Source organism: Artemia franciscana, chromosome 20 (genome assembly GCF_032884065.1).
Source record: "Artemia franciscana chromosome 20, ASM3288406v1, whole genome shotgun sequence".
NCBI classification, from domain to species: Eukaryota; Metazoa; Arthropoda; class Branchiopoda; order Anostraca; family Artemiidae; genus Artemia; species Artemia franciscana.
The window spans coordinates 23,663,473-23,680,799 of record NC_088882.1 but is presented as its reverse complement, the minus strand read 5'-3'; the positions used below and the strand labels follow the sequence as shown (position 1 = coordinate 23,680,799).

At 35.6% G+C, this 17,327-nt stretch overlaps 1 protein-coding gene and 1 long non-coding RNA gene across 2 annotated transcripts in view; one reads left to right on the top strand and one right to left on the bottom strand.

The window, feature by feature from the left end:
• Positions 1–17,327, top strand: part of LOC136039929 (WD repeat and SOCS box-containing protein 1-like) — a 115,921-nt gene that overhangs the window by 15,436 nt on the left and 83,158 nt on the right. The gene's annotated exons all lie outside the window — the stretch shown is intronic.
• Positions 2,090–15,911, bottom strand: LOC136039930 (uncharacterized). The gene is made up of 3 exons (XR_010620593.1): positions 15,772–15,911; positions 7,512–7,616; positions 2,090–2,188 (listed from the first exon to the last, which is right to left on the bottom strand). It is a non-coding gene; the product is annotated as an uncharacterized LOC136039930 (long non-coding RNA).

The window sequence follows — 17,327 nt, the reverse complement described above, 5'->3', positions numbered from 1 at the left end:
CAGGGCATAATTTCGGGGATGTTAAACTAAATCAAAAGACCCACCATGAGTCAAATTCTGTTGAAAGGGCATATCTACGATATCTCAGGAACGGCTCAGGATATTAAACTAAAATCGTCAGGGCTTAAAATTTCAGGGCATAATTCCGGGGATGTTAAACTAAATCAAAAGACCCACCATGCATCAAATTCTGTTGAAAGGGCATATCTACGATATCTCAGGAACGGCTCAGGATATTAAGCTAAAATCGTCAGGGCTTAAAATTTCAGGGCATAATTTCGGGGATGTTAAACTAAATCAAAAGACCCACCATGCATCAAATTCTGTTGAAAGGGCATATCTACGACATCTCGGGAACGGCTCAGGATATTAAGCTAAAATCATCAGGGCTTGTAGAGTGGAAAATAGAACTAAGTCAAAATGCAGTATGTACATCCAAGGTTGTCAATAGGGTGTATATATGATATGTCTGTAAACCTTAAGGAAATGAAGTCAAAACTTTCAGGGCATATGAAAGGGATTGTTCATTAATATTTGTCAATACTCAACGTTGTAACATGATGAAGGTCAGATTTCTGTTAGCAATTAACGACGAAGACCACACTACCTTTCCATCACAAACACCAAAAACAAGAAGAATAATAGGGAATTTTTTAATTTTTTTTTAAATTTTTATTTAATTTTAATTTTTTTGAGTCCTGGTTGAACTTCGCTGAGGTAAGGATGCTGGGACTGTTTTGAAAAACTGTTCATTTTAGTTTTATTGATTTTATCCTCTTGTAAGTTGTTTGTTTCTTATTTGTATTGCTGAGGACGGCCCTTGGACACAGGGCCGAAATATTCATTCTAATTTGTTTCCCACTGTCATAAAAAAATCCCTATTGTTCTTCTTGTTTTTGGTATTTCTGTAAGCCCTATAGAACCCCAAAGATTATGTAGATTTTCAACCCATGTATTTTACCCCGTATCCATAAATGCAAAGCATTATAGTACGACTTATTAAAAATTGCAAGCCAACACCTTGATTTTTATTGAGAAAAACCGAAAATATTGAAAATATTGGTTTCTTACCAATCATAAAAAAAAGACCACATGTCATTTAAATACGAACAGAACTTAATTAAAAAAAAAAAACTATATTCAGAGAAAAGTAAAGAGATGAAGTAAACCATGTATAAGCAGAAATAAAGTCAAATAATTTCCAAGAATAAAACTACCACAAATCACGCAAGTGAATAAATGAAACCCAAAACAAACAGAAATTACAATAACAAGAGCTAAGAGCTCAAATGGCACTAGTGACGAGGTTGGAAGAGCCAAGAGCAAAGAGCTCATATGGCATGAGCTCTAACAAAATTCAAAGATCATCGTCCTAGCTTATCTGAAAGTGCCTAAACTAGCAAAACCGGGACAGACAGACCGACAGAATTTGCGATCACTATATGTCACTTGGTAAATACCAAGTGCCATAAAAACCAAGTCAAACCCAAAACGTGCAAAAACTCCCACTTGCAGGAATAGGGCTACTCTCTTTGCCTTCTAAAGACTAGAACATAATTTACACTTTACTAAAAACAAAATAAATTTTAAATATTTACTTTAAAAAAATATATTACAAATTTATTTTAAATAGTTTTCTCTTTGATAATTGGAACTTTATAAAAACTCAAAATTATTACGACTTTCAGGAATGACTAACAGTATATACTAAACTGTCAATCTAAATTCATTTGTTCATTCCAGTAATCTTGGTTATAATGGCGACGTTTTTTATGTTATAAGAAATAAATATTTAAAAAGGCCGGGACTAAAGTTGTTTTCAGTTTAGTGCAGAACATTTCCTGGTCTTTAGAAGGCACAGGGAGCGTTAGTCTTACTTCTCTTTGGTAATTAACTTCTCCTCTTACTCCTTCTCTAAACAGATCAACAAAAATGTAGGTCTCTTTTCTTCATATCATCAGAATACTTTGAAAAGTTTTAGGCACACTGAAAAAAGTTTCCGTTGAACACCTTCACTTTTTATGACCCGAGTGAGAATTATTTTGCGATTCAAAACAAAAACCTTTAAGGCGTAAGAGTATGCTACTCACTTCTTCACAGCTTTCATCTGAGAACACCTGACTTTGTTTGGTCGACATCAATTCTTGGCCTCCTGAGCTTGACTTCCATGATTGGGTATCATTAGACGCTAGAATTCAATTCAAGAAAATAACGGGCAAAAAAAATAAATCAAAAAGCCCAGAACTAATAACCAAAACAAAACTCTAAAATTAGAAGGTTCCAAGAAAAAAGACAAAAGGATCAAGACAAAAACAACAAAGTCCTATATTTGGCTAATCCTATGGGAGGGGGGAGAGGGGAGATTATGCAGAAGAGAGAAAAAAAGATAAACAAAGAGAACGTGAAACGGAAAGAGAGAGAATAGAAAAGCAAGCAAATAATTAATAGCCAAAAAATCTGAACAGACGACTTCCACATAAAAAAATCAAAAGATTAAGATCAAATACACAAAAAAGCAAATTTCCTTTCTCAGAAATCTCGGTTTTTGAAGAGAGATTTCTATAAAAGTGCCAAAGATATGATAATTTTTTTTTAAATAAATACAATTTAAAAAAAACAATTGTTTCAATAAGATGGAAACGCTACTCCGGGCAATCACGATATTTTGTCACGAGCAAAGATGCTACTTGATGGATGGGAGTCTTTTTATGATTCTGTCTTAAACAACAGATTTTTCTTTATTAAGAATAAAAAAGAGCTCCACTAATGAGAATAGCCCCCTGTGCCTTTTAAATCACATAAATATTCTACCATGACAGAAGCTTCATAGAAACAGTTAAGTAGAAAGGTAGACGTGTTACACCTTGCTGAAATAAAGGTTTCATACAAGGACTTTCAATCTGAATGATGAAATGGACCGAAGTCAGGCTCTTGGGCCTATCTCACTCAAACTACCCTATCCCTAGATTAATAAATATAAGCACGCTCTATCCCTTTTACTCCCAATTTTTATTCGGGGACGCCCCGGTCAATCCTCCGTACGCTCAGTCTTCGAAGCTCGTTGGTTAAAAGTGTGAAAGCTCCGCCACTCTGGTCAAAAGAACGTGTCCTCTGTTTCCAACCACTTTTGGTATCCACTGTGTAAACCCCGCACCCAAACCCAATTGCTTAACAGTGCGCATGCTCCGTCATTAAATCCACTTGTTAAGCAGCAAGTAAGCTCTGTCTCCATCTCCCATCATTAAATTGGCAATCAGATGCTTTAGTGCCCTTCTTAAGAGTCAAAGTGATCGGAGGGCAGCGACCCCCCCCCCACACACACACCCGCTGTATTGTCCAGAAATATATCTAAGAGAAATTTTGAGATAGCCATTTTATTCAAAACAATCTAAATATCATATAACAAGGCTTTTTGGATTGAAACAAACCCCAGGGCCTAGGGGCAAGAGTTAAAAGTTATGCCCTGGGGGCATTTAAGGTTTGTATGGAAGTGGTGGTTGAATCAACTTTAGAGGAAGCTTATTTGGTTGAAAATTGGAAGTCCCAGTCCCCTTTTCAGAGTCAAAAGAGATGGAGGGTAACTAGCCAACTGTCCCCACCCCGGACTACCCCTCTTTTCACCAAACAAATCTGATTGAAACTGTGAGATATATATTTTGTTCCAAATAGCCCAAAGGACATATAACAATGCCTCTAGGGTTGATAAAACCCCCTTTCGCCCTAGAGATAGGGCTGTAAGTCATGCCCTGAGGACACACGAGGTTTTTATGGTATGGATGATCGTATAAACTTCAGATGTGGCTCTTATGATTTGAAATTAGAAGTTCTAGTGCCCTTTTTAACAGTAAAAAATAACTTGAGAGCAACCAGCCCCCCTCCTATGCCCACCATTTTCACAAAGATATACAATCAAAGCCCGGGGATAGCAATTTTGTTCATCGTAATTGAAAGGTCAGAAAATTCGTCTAAGAGGAAGACACACCCAGCCAAACAATCAAAATTTATAGTGCCTTTTTAAGAGTAAAGTGGTCGGAGGGCAGCGAGCCCCCCTCCCCACAAACGTCGGGTTTTCCCGAAATGCATCCAATAGAAATCCTTCTGAGACAGTCATTTTATTGAAAATAGTCCAAAGATCATATAACAAGGCCTTTGGGGTTGATACAACCATTTGTAAGTTATGCCCCGAGGGCAATTAAGGTTTTTTACTGAAGGGATGGTTGTTTAACTCTAAAGGAGACTCATTAATTGAACATTAAAAGTTTTAATTCCCTTTTAAACGTCGAAAGTGATGGAGGGTAACTACCCCCCCCCCAACAATAACCCCTCTTTTCACCAAATGCATCTGATTGAAATTGTGGGATAGAGATTTTGTTCAAAATCTCTAAAGAACATTAAACAAAAAGTCCAAGAGTCCAAAGAACATTAAACAATGCCTCTAGGGTTGATATAGCCTCCAGCGTCCTCGGAAAAGGGTTGTAAGCTATGTCCTGGGGACATATAAGTTTTTTTTTGGAACGGGTGGTCGCAAAAACTTCAGATGGGACTCATTTGATTTGAAATTGGAAGTTATAGCGTCCTTTTTAAGAGTCAAAACTGATTTGAGAGCAAATATCCCCACCACGTCCAACATTTTTCCAAACACCTCCAATCAAAACTTGGAGATAGCCATTTTGTTCATCGTAGTTGAAGAGTTTAGAAATTAACTCTTCAACTACAGGTGAGGAAGACAGCCTCCCCGCCCGGAATTCTCAGGACAAGAGTTGTAAGTTATGCCCTGGGGGCATAAGCAATTTTTATAGAAAGGGGTGGTCGTTAATGCTTTAGAAGGAACCCATTGGATTAGTAATAAGGAGTTCAAGTGCTCTTTTTAAGAGTCAAAATGATCGGAGCACCGCCACCCCCCTCCATACACACACGTGTTGTTTTCCTGAGTTGCATCCAATGGAAATTTTGACACAGTTCATTTATTCAAAATAGTCCGAAGATCATACAACAAGGCTTTTGGGGCTGATATAATCCATCACAGCCTGGGCTGTGGTTAGTTATACCCACAAGCCATTTAAGATTCTTCAGGAAGGAATTATTGTATAAACTTTAAAGGAGGTTCATCTGATTGAAACTGGAAGTTCATTTTGCCTTTTAGACATAGACATTTTTTTATTTTCATCCAAAACATATAAATTAAACAAACAATTTACCATTAACGGCCACTCTTAAGACAAAATAGTCCTGACTGTGGCCGCAATTCTAACCACCATGAATCTGCTAAATCATTTCTTTCCCCCGCCCAAAAAAAGAGGAAGAAAAAAATCCTTGGGGAGGGGGAGGGGGTAAAATAATTAATATTAAATAGTAAATAAATAGGAGTGATGAGGATTGAGAGTGATGAGGAGGCTGAAAAAAGTGTTCCCAGTAGCAGTTGTCAAACTGTTATACAGTGCTATTTTGCACCCTTACATCACGTACGGTTGTTCTGTTTGGGCAAGTGATTTCATGATGAATTATAAAAGAAATCAAATAATACAAAACAAAGCACTGCGTCTCATAGGCGAATTTCAAAACTGTCACAATACTGCGGAGTGTTTTAGAAAGAATGATATTTTGAACATAGGCGAGCTACGTGATTACCAGCTAGCAATTATTGTTTTTGAAAGTGTAAATAAGGTAAGCCCTTATTTATTATCAAAGTCAAAAGTGTTTGAGGTAAACTTGCCCTCTCCCCCCACTAACCTTCTTTTCACCAAACGCATCTGACTGAAATTGTGCAATGGCCATTTCGGTTAAAATAGTCCAAAGAACATAGAACGATGTCTCCATGGTTGACACAACCCCCCAGAGCCCTGGGGAAAGGGCTTTAAGTTCTGCACTGGGGGAATATAATGCTATTATGGAATGGATGGTCGTATAAAATTCAAGTGGTCCTGTTAGATTTGAAATCGGAAGTTATAGTGCCTTTTTTAAGAGTCGAAGTGATTTGAGAGCAACCACCCCCCCCCACCCATCATTTCCCAAAACAAACATACAAACAAAATTTATACATTTTTTTCTTCAGCATTGTTGAAAGGTTTAGTAATTGTGCGTTTGGGGATGTCAACCCTCCCGAGGCCAGGGAAGGGCTGTAAGTTAGGCAATTTGTTCATTGTTTACACATAGTATATGTTATTGAGAAAAGGTATGCATGTTTGACTTCTACTTTATCAAAAACTGAAGGGCATTAGGATGAGTCCTTCATGGAATGTTGAACTAAATCAAAACATATTATTTGTATATGGGTAGTCAAAAGGGCGTAGCTCAGGAATGACTAATCATATTAACTTGGAACTCTCCGGGGATGGAAAGGGAGATGATCGATGACCAAAAGGCTATATTTGCGCGATACTACTCCAACAACGACAGCTGCTTCTACAATAACCACAACTACTACTACTACTATTACAAAAACCACTACTTCTATAGCGAATACTTCTGAGGCTGAGAATATTGAAAAAAAAAACGTCCGAGGAAACACTGAGGGAAAAGTTAAGCTAAATCAAAACATAATATGTGCGTACAGATTACTGATGAGTCAAAAAAAGTGTGGGAGATTAGCCTGCAAACTAAAATCAGAATACTGGAAGCAAAGTCAGAGTAGTGTTCAAGTATGACTCTGATAGACTAAGGGTAAAGACTGAAAGGCTTCAAAAGACCAAGGAAGATCTATTAAATGTTTAAAAAAAAATAAATAAGAATGATTTTTTGGTACTCGTTTGAGTGATCATATATATAGATTGTGTCTTTTAGCCGTCAATCTGGGACCAGACGAAAAGCGATTCATCCCCGAATGGGTTGGAAAGACATCATAAGAAAGGATTTAAAAGAAATTCTAACTACAATAGTTTGTTTTAGAGGAGAAGCTTGTGCTGCTGTGCGGGCCTCAGGCAGCTAGGTACTGTAGTGTATTGTTAGTAATAGCAGTAATAGTCGTATTTACATTAATATCTGTTTGTTTTCATTTTCATCTCTATTATGACTGTTTCTGCTCATTTCAGGTTACAATAATGCTAAAATTGCTAATTACTTCTCTTTAATAAATTGGCGTCTTGAAAAATATATCTTTTTTAAATTTAGCCAAATATTAAACCATGGAAACAAATGAAAACTTGTTGTTTTAACAGAACAATACGGCAAATTTAATGTCAAGAAGCAAAACAGTCACTATTAAATTAATCTAGTCTCAATCAAATTGTTAAAAATAAGAATAGTTATTTCTTTTTAATATTCATTTATGGGCCCCAAGATCATTCAAACCAGATTATCATTAAACAAGAGTCCGAAAGCATGACTACCGGAATGTAAAAATATACTGCTAAACTTAATTTCTATGAACTTATTGGAAATAAAGAGAGCTTAAGAGGGGAGGAGAATAAAAAGTAAAATAAAATAAAAAGGACTTAAAACAAGATGATATAGGAAGCAAAGAAAGAAGGAGAGACAAAAGCAAGAAGATAGTGCAAAAGGAATAATTGACTAACCATTACATGCAAATTTTCCAGTAGCCACGGGTGCAATAGCTGAAACATCAATGCACAAACTAGGAGCTGTATATTTTCTAGGTGTGGATACCTTTTTGGAGGGGGCTGGAAAATGAAAAACAAACCATAAAATAGCAACTGGAATAGCACTAAGTGGCTCAAAAGTTGGAGCCAACTGGTCAACAATATTTTTTTTTTAATGAATTTATTTTCAGATGTTTCTTATACATTGCCATCTGTTGATCCAAAAATTATTTTAGAAATGGTCCATTACCCACCAATTTTTAAAATTTCGGTTTTTTCCTGTTTATTAGTATTTGTGATATATGACATGCTTATAAGAAGCAAGCCAGTAGCAAAGAAGTGTTTTTGTGTAAAATGTCATTCCATTATGTCAAAATTGACATGTTAGGTTTGACGATTCTTGCTGGAGAAATTGATGGAAATGCTGGAATTAAAGGGACCTTTCCCTTTAATTATGTATTATACCGAACACAGTCAAAAAGTTTACTGAATGTAAGATATGAGAAAACCGGTTTCATAGCCACAAAGACAAATGACGGCTGACAGAATGCATTGGAATTTAATAATTTGGGCTATATATGTGCACATTACAGGGAGGAAAGGTTAGAGTAATTTATCAGTCCCCTTCCCCTAACTTGCATATATATATATATATATATATATATATATATATATATATATATATATATATATATATATATATATATATATATATATATATATATATATATATATATATATATATATATATATATATATATACTAGCTGTTGGGGTGGCGCTTCGCGCCCCCCCCAGCCCCCCCGCACGCCTAAGTCGTTACGCGCCATTGTAGTTGTGTCCCTGTGTCCAACCTTCTTGGCGTGCAAGTTTGATTATCATTGGACGAAGTATATGGTGACTTGGCTATTCAAGACGAGGAACAAGCATGTAAAACTAAGGAGAAATCAAGGGAAACCGCCAAGATAATCAAGGTTTGATGTTTTTCAATTTCTTACTCTCACAGGATATAAATGCAAAAGCAACCAACAAAGCACAAGTTTTGCAATGGAGTCGTCTGAACTCTTAAACCGATCAAGCCCTGCAAAAACGTTAAGCACCAGCTTCAAGCTGAACCTTTCTTCTGTCTACTGATTACTGGTTTATCTGGGTATCTTTTTAGTTCCATTCATCAACCAAAATACTGAAAAAACTAAGGTCAGGTCAATGCTTGTAATTTAAAAAATCGATGTTTTTGTTACACAGAAATATTAAGATTCTTTAACTTTGTCCTGAGTTAAATGTCTGTCCAGACATTTGGTCAGACCACTGGGTCAGCCCAGTCTCTAATTCAAGGTTTTTTCAACTTGCAGATTCCCATGCGTTTAGAACTTCACCAGAAGTGCGTTTAGTTCTTCTGATAACTCTCTTCAATATAGTTGTAATGGCCATATCATATACCAACGAAAGGCGGCCCAGATTTGCATCATATCATCGCTTGATCTGTACACTTATTCTCAAAATATTTTATAAAGGTATATTTATTTTATTAAGTAGATGACTGAAAGGGAATTTCCTTTCTAAGGAAAAACCCTTACAACGAACTTAGATCATGACACTTTTGTAGCACCTAGTGGCTTACGTAAAAATTTATCGAATGCGACACCATCTATAAATTTCCGTCAAAAAAAATCCAGGGTTGAACAGATTGAAAAAAAGAGTAAGTGGAAAAGAAAGAAGTTAATCTTTGTGCTGTCTTTTGATTTCACAATTAAATTATGATAAAAGTAAATATATTCTACCATTTAGTGCATTATACGTCAATTATTTATTTTGTACGAAACATGTCTTGGAACTGTTTTAAGGCCGTGATTAGGTGAACTTGAAAACTTCCAGGTTCAAAATTGAAGTTAGAGTAGCCTTCTGTCTCGCAATTCTCTAGAGACCGTCGATTGTCAAAAACCCTTCAAACAGCACTTATTCATTGGCGGAAATAGCAGGTTAATTATACCAGCTTGTCGATTTGGTCTCTAGGGGGATCTGAAACGATTCTTTCTGGCAAAAAACTTGTAAAAATTTCAGGTAGCTGAAAATATTACATGGGACTGTCCAAAAACAAGAAAATATATCGCAAAATGGTTGCAATCATCTTACAGGTTATTGTCTTCTGCTCATGATAACCGGTTTTGTTCTAAAAGCAATATCCTTCATAGACTACACTTGTGAAAAGAGCTAGTCATTTTCTAAGATTTCTAAGCAATTAGAGGAAATAGAACAAAATCCTAGCAAAAATTTTGTAGCATCTTCAAGAAGCTAAGGCCTAATATTAAAAGCGGTATCTTCCGCCAATGAATACTTGAGTACTTTTTAAATATAATTTTCAATTTTATTATGGGATTTTCGAGTTCCATCAGTTCACTTAATCACGGCCTTAATGACAGAAACAAATTTTGTTTATGTGTGTGGTGAGGCCTCTTCGAAAATAGAGAGGCGAAATTCTACTCCTTTAGTTACAAGAGCTTATTAGTATTATTTTAGCGGCAAAATACACCCAGAACAAGACATGGGCCCGGAAATCTGTAATGCCAAGTTTGTACCACTATTGACTTGCTTGTTAAAGCGTGAAGTTAAAACTTACAGGGCTTGTTAGGGGATGTTGAACTAACCAAAAGACAGTGTTTACATCTTAATGCTACTGCTTCTGCTCATACTACTATTACAGCTAATATTATTACTACTGCTACAATTAAAGCTAAGGCTACTACTGTTAATTCCACTGCTGCTACTACTATTACTACCTGTTCTACTGCTTCTAAAGCTAAGGGAATTAAGGTGAAAATTTGGCCAACATTGAAACTGTATAGATTTAAATCAAAACACTATAGCTACACAGGTTGTTAAGAGGATGCTTCTGGAATGGTTGATGGTACTCAGTTTTAATTTGAATTTAAATAAATTAATTTGAGACTTTTAGGAATATTTAGGTGGATGTTAAGCTACTCCAAAACAAACTATGGACTTCTCAAACCCAGAACACAATTTGCACTTTACTGAAAACAGAATATGTTTGAAATGTTTCCACCTTTCTTTTTTTTCATAAATGAAAAAAATATCAAAACCTTAAGGAAGATATATATATATATATATATATATATATATATATATATATATATATATATATATATATATATATATATATATACAAATATATATATATATATACAAATATATATATATATATATATATATATATATATATATATATATATATATATATATATATATATATATATATATATCTTATGCCTTAATTATCCTTGAATACATTTCCTGTTATTTGAGCAAAATTTAAAGCCATATCAATAGGTTTTTCTCTAAAATAAGAAAATGTATTTACAGATCATTGAAACCTCATAAATTGAGATTGAGCATAGTTGTGAAGCCAAAAATACTTTTCTTGGGTATAAGCCTAGAGAACTAACAGGAGAGAAGGAAACATGTTAAGAAAACTAATATATTTCATAATATGTAGAATAATCATAGTTTACACATTTTGCAGAAGATCTATTTTGCAAGATTTCACCTTTCCCTTAATTTCCACGTCAGAACGAATTAGCTGCAAGAACTGTGATGCTCCATAGTTGATGATGGTGATGGATCTGGTTGCTGTGTTAAGGTCAATCAACAAATCATCAGAACTAGAGAGTGCGGGAGGGATGTAATTTAAGCCCACTTGGTAACAGTGACCACATGGTAGGTGTGGTTCAAGAACCATTCTCCAGCAATTTAGAGTTGGCACCACCTCACAAGAGCAAATTGGATTGAGTGTGCAAGATGGTTGGGTAAGACAGGCCACATTATCCTCCAAGATGACTCTCTATTGTCTACCATGAGTGTTATGGTAGTGAGGGCTGGGAGGGGTTTTCCCCACTGGAATCTCCATGGTTTGGCCTCCTACTCCTTGTCAAACCTTGTTTTGATTTCCTCAGGTGAGGTTGTGGAGATTGTCTCTTGGCTTAGTTGGCTCTAATCATTCACCACTTGCTGGCTGAGAAAATCTAGTTGAACCTTTGTATTAACAGTGGATTTGAACAACTTTTTGGAAAGTTCTTGTGTTTGTCTTTGGTGGGGAGAGAAGGTGAACAGCTTCTGGTCTGCTTGCTGGAGGTACCTGTGGGTGAGCATCATGTCATTACGCCTATGCCAAAAACGAGTGTTGGGAAGTTAGTGGATTATAGTCTACAGCAGTAGGGCTGACTGCATAAACTGTCAATGCATTTGGTGGCTCTCCTGTGGACATCTTCAATGAGCTGGATACTGCTCTTGTAGAAAGGATCATCAAGACATGTTCCAAAATCCAGGATTGGCCTGACCACATCTTTGCATAGTTTCAGAAAAACTGTAGAGGATTAACTACTGATGGTTCTTTTCATGAGTCCCAAATTTGTGTTTGCTTTCAAAACTGCTTAGGCAGTGTGATCATGGAATTTTAAACTGTCATCCTACAGGACTCCAAGGTCTCTACTAGTATTAGAAGTAGGAAGCAAGATGATTGATGATGTTTTGCCATCATACATAGTGTACTAGTGCTGCAGATTATAACAGCCAAAATGAAGAGTGATGCACTTTGAGATGTTGAAGGACAGAAGCCACTTAGATGCCCATGCTTGAATTTGGTTGAGATTGGCTTGTAGGCTACTGTGGTACCAAATAGCTTGGAGTTGCCATCATAAGCAGTCACGTGATTTTTTGTTTAGCTACCAGGTCATTGATGTATATGAGGAATAAGGTTGGCCTGAGGACAGTTCCTTGAGGGACACCACTCAGAATTTGGCAAGGTGTTGAATAGACCTTCAGTCCATCTGTGGTAAAGAGCCAAACCTTTTGCATTCTGCCACCAAGGAAGTCCATTAGCCAGTCAGCTAGCTCTTTGTTAACAACTATGAGGACTTTGTTGAAGGATTTGGCAATGTCTAGAAGAATTAGGTCAACAGGAGATCCTCTGTCAAGGAGCTGAGTAATTAGCTCCTAAGTTTTGAGCAGGTTTGATTTGACTGACTTCTCAGGAAGAATATCAAGCTGTTTGTCCAAGCTTATGCTGTTGGAAACAAGGTGCTTGAGCAGTGAGTTCTTGACAATTCTCTCTAAAACCTTAGTGACAGCAGATGTCAGGCTTATAGGTCTGTAGTTTTCAGCTTTAGATCAGTCCCCCTTTTTGAATATGGGTGTAATAAAAGCAGTCTTCCATTGTGAGGGAACAACTCTGCCAACAAGAGAAAACTGAAACAGATGGCACAAAGCAGGGGAAATCTTGGTGGCTGTTTATTTGGGCAACCTTGGGTGGATTCCATTAGTACTGGCTGATTTGTTGGTATTGAAGTTTTTCAGCCTCTTTTCTGCCATAGATACAGTGATAACAACTATACTCATGGAAGATAGTATGTTGTACTTAGGAAGAGTTGGAGGCTCACTATCTGGTTCTGTTGTGAAGACAGAAGTGATCTGGTTTTTTAGAAAGTTTGCTAGTTTCTTGGTGTCAGTCACTTCTCTTCATCATCAGTAATGAGGCCTTTAACACAGCACCTAGTATGGTCTTTACTGGACACATAATTACAAACCTTGTTGGGTTACTCTTACATTTATTGATAAGACTAAGCTCAAAACTTCATTACTCTTGCCTTCATTGGCAAGTCATTTTACTACATGAAGAATTTTAGAAGTTATCAAAGGTCAGTGCCCTCTAGAAAGAGAAGGAATGGAGGTTAGTATTTCTAAATGCCTTCCCAGGAAATACTTTAGTCTGTATTTCCTCCCCTGAAAGTTTTATTTTCATAACCTAACCCATTTCCAAGATAGCAAAAAAGTAGCTTGACTTGGGTTAAATATTTTGGACCTAATATTTTACAGTAATTATCTGTTATAACAGCCCCTCAAGTTCTTCATCCTTTGACACACTGTAGAACCACTTTATTTTGCTAGTTTCTTTCAGCTTAGCATGAGACAAGACAAAGACAGGTGACAGAATAAATGGGAAATATATAATTTGGGCTATATATTTGTACACTAAGGGGGGGGGGGGTAAAGTACTTAGACAGTATGAAGTTAGAAAACAATCCTTACTTCATAATATGTAGAAGAAATGTACCTAGCATGTTTTGCATGCAAACCTGCTATACTTTACCCCAGCTCCACTAATATGCAAATATATAGCCCAAATTTGTTTCTAAAGTAGGCTATTATATCTTCATCATATTATGGTATGTTTCATTAGGATTAACATAACTTAATGTCTATAGTGGGGTTGCTATAACAGATAGGCTAAGTACCCATTTTACAATTAAGACTAGGGATATAATAATTAGCCTACCATTTCTGAATTAGCTACAATTTGTAGAATTCCTAAGTCTCAAGTTGATTTAGCTCTTTATTATGACCCAAGCACCAGTAAATATAACAACATAAGCACATAACAAAAGCAACACCAAGCTGATAAGCAAGCAATCTCAGCAGGATGCTACAACAATATAAGCACATAACAAAGCAACACTAAACTAATAAGCAAGCATGCCCAGCAGGATGCTACACAAATGACAATGTGTCTCACTAGTCTTGGTAGTTTAATTAGAAACATGTTTTTAATCTTTTGGTAACTATTAGTTGCTTTATCTTTTGAGGCCCTATTGAGGGCTCAAAATGTAATTTCTCTGTACTCAACTGTTTATACTTTTGTATATTTGTGGGTAATAAATATTATTATTGTCATTATTAATTTCCCACAGAAGTGATTAATGAATAATAAAAAGGCATACAAAAAGGCATCAAGTAATGTATTTACTTTCATTCTAGCAAAATTACATTGAAAACTACATACTTGCCTAAGAACCTCCTGCCTCTAGTGTTATCCATAATTATTTTTAAAGTTGGCCAAGACATAGGCTAGCCTTGGGTAAAATTCTGGTTGAGTGACTTCTTGCTATCTTAGAAAGGGGTTAGGTTAAGAAGATGAAAATTTCAGGGATGGGTCTACAGGCTAAAGTATATCCCATGAAGGTATTTTAAAATAACTACCTCCACTCCTTCTCCCTTTAGAGAGCCCTGAAATTTGCCTACATGACAGGTCTATACCTATTGAAATTTTGACAAAACTACATTTGACCTTAATTTTCAGTTACCAGTTGCTGGTAAAATTCTAGTTGATTGACTTTTGGCTATCTCAGAAAGGGGTTGGGTTTGGAAAATGAAACTTTTAGGGATGAGTCTAAAGGCTAAAGTATGTCCCTGGAAGGTAGTTTGAAGTACCTGCCTCTACTCCTTCTACCTCTAGAGGGCCCTGACCTTTGATGACCTTTAGAAATATGTGTGTTATAAAAGTGAAACCTTGCAAAAAAGATCTTCTGCTTGAATGAAGTACAACAAAATTGTTCTAAGCTTCACAACTTTGGTCAATCCCAATTTATAAGGTTTTAAAGATATGCAAATATATCTCCTAAATTAAAAAAAACATTCCTATGGCTCAGAATTCTACTCAAATAACAGGAATTGCATTTTTCAGAACTAAAGGCAAAGAAAAGATAACTGGTTAAAGAAAATTAAGGTAAAATGTTGTTTTGTCAAAATTTCAATAGGTATAGACCTGTCATGTAGGCAAATTTCAAGGCTCTCTAGATGGAGAAGGAGTGGAGGTGGGTACTTCAAACTACCTTCCTGGAACATACTTTAGCCTTTAGACCCATCCCTGAAAGTTTCATTTTTCCTAACCTAACCCCTTTTCAAGATAGCCAAAAGTCAATCAACTAGAATTTTACCCCAGTTGCTTTTTCTCTACCTTTAGTTCTGGAAATACAATTCCTGTTATTTAAGTAGCCTAGAATTCTGAGCCACATCAATGTCTTTTTTCAAAATTTAGGAAATATTTTTGTATATCTTTAAAACCTTATAAAATGGAGTTGAGCAAAGTTATGAAGCTGAAAATACTTCAATTAAGCAGACGATTTATTTTGCAAGGTTTCACTTTTATAACACACATGTTTTCAAAGGTCATCAAGGGTCAGGGCCCTCTAGAGAGAGAAGGAGTGGAGGTAGTTGCTTCAATATACCTTGACATACTTTAGTCTGTTGATCCATCCCTGAAAGTTTCATTTCCCTAGCCTAAACCCTTTCTGAGATAGCAGGAAGTCAATTAACTAGAATTTTACCAGAATTTCACCCACTTTTCTAATGGATGATTTGATTGAACCATGGCTGAAACTATAGGTTACCTGATAGAGACTCAGGAGGAGTTTTGTCTTCCATTGAAATTGAATATGCTTTTGGATTTGAAATTTCAGATTATTAAAGCCCAGCGATAACGCCAAACGGCATGACTACCGCTAAAACATGGTCGAAGAAAGGTGGCAAATTCGGCTAATATTGAGTATGTAAATGATTTAATATTAAGGATAATAATAATGGATTTGTTCCGACACTAAAGGATTTTGTCACTACTCTAAAATTGAAATTTTTTCGACAGGTCTTTTCCACTGACAAACTAGATTGTAAATTCATTGACTGACAGGTATTGTAAATAAGCCGTTCAACTGACAATCTACAGTGTACAATATTTGGAGATAGATGATGCGAAATTTGAGCTCAAATCACAATGGGTAGACGTTACATTTTATATTTAAATGGTCGGTAAAATGAAAAATTCAGAAATCATGTGGAAAAAAGTACCTACCTAGGATGCTACCTATCCAAGATGGAAAAACAAGCACTGGATGCCAATTTGACCTGTTTTGGAATTAGTCACAACTCCTTTTAAAAATGAGAAGGTCACAAACCCTTGAACAACAATTATGTGAATTAGAAAAGAAATATCACCAACAGTAGCCCACTACCATGAAAAAATAAAGCGTATGCACATTATCGTAATAATATCTTCTAAATTTTTAAGGGAGGATAGCTCACATTAAAAATTTTATCAGACATCAATGTACAGCTTGCAATTGATGAGAGAGGTGTTTTGACTGGAGATAGTAATCCAGCAAAAGAATTCAAGCTACTTTCAGAAAGAAAATATCTTTGACGGAAATACAAGTGTTAAGTCGGTGTTTCGTAGCATCTCTCCAAAAAATGATTTTGGATTCTGGAGCTTGCTAAAATTTATTTTTAACTATCCGACTCAAATGAAGAACATAATTCGTCTGCAAACTACCTTTTAGTAGAAACGGGGACGTCAAACCATCGGCTAAAATAGGGAAGGTCGCAAAAGTTGACAATGGCATTTTGAGTTTCATTAAGGCTCACGAGCCTTGGCCATTATTTAGAGAAAAAAAGTGACTATTTATTATTCACTTCATTATAATTTCCAGCTTTTGAAATCTATTTCGCTTTAAAATTGTTTTTAATTTCAATAATATCTTTATTTCCTACACTATTAATTAGAAATTTAAATCTGAAATAATTTATTATATTCTTTGATTTCATTTTCTAATTTTAGTTTTGATTCAGGTTCAATATTATAGTTTACTGCTTATTGTCTTTTCCTCTTTTTGCATTTCGTGACTGTTGAATATAATGATCGCATATTGATATTCCATTATTAATATGATCATTGATGGTATTGAATATTTTAAGTTTTTCGCCAATAGTCTTAAAATTATTTTGTTTGGCAAATGACGGCTAATCATTAATTATATACTGCGGCAATTGGTTTTCAATATTGAAGAATTTAGATTTTCATTGTAAACAATTTTTAATCACTTCTGCAACGTCTGCCATTTACTAAGAGCTGATTTTATTAAACAAATTCCAAATCTAAAAAATATCTAAAACT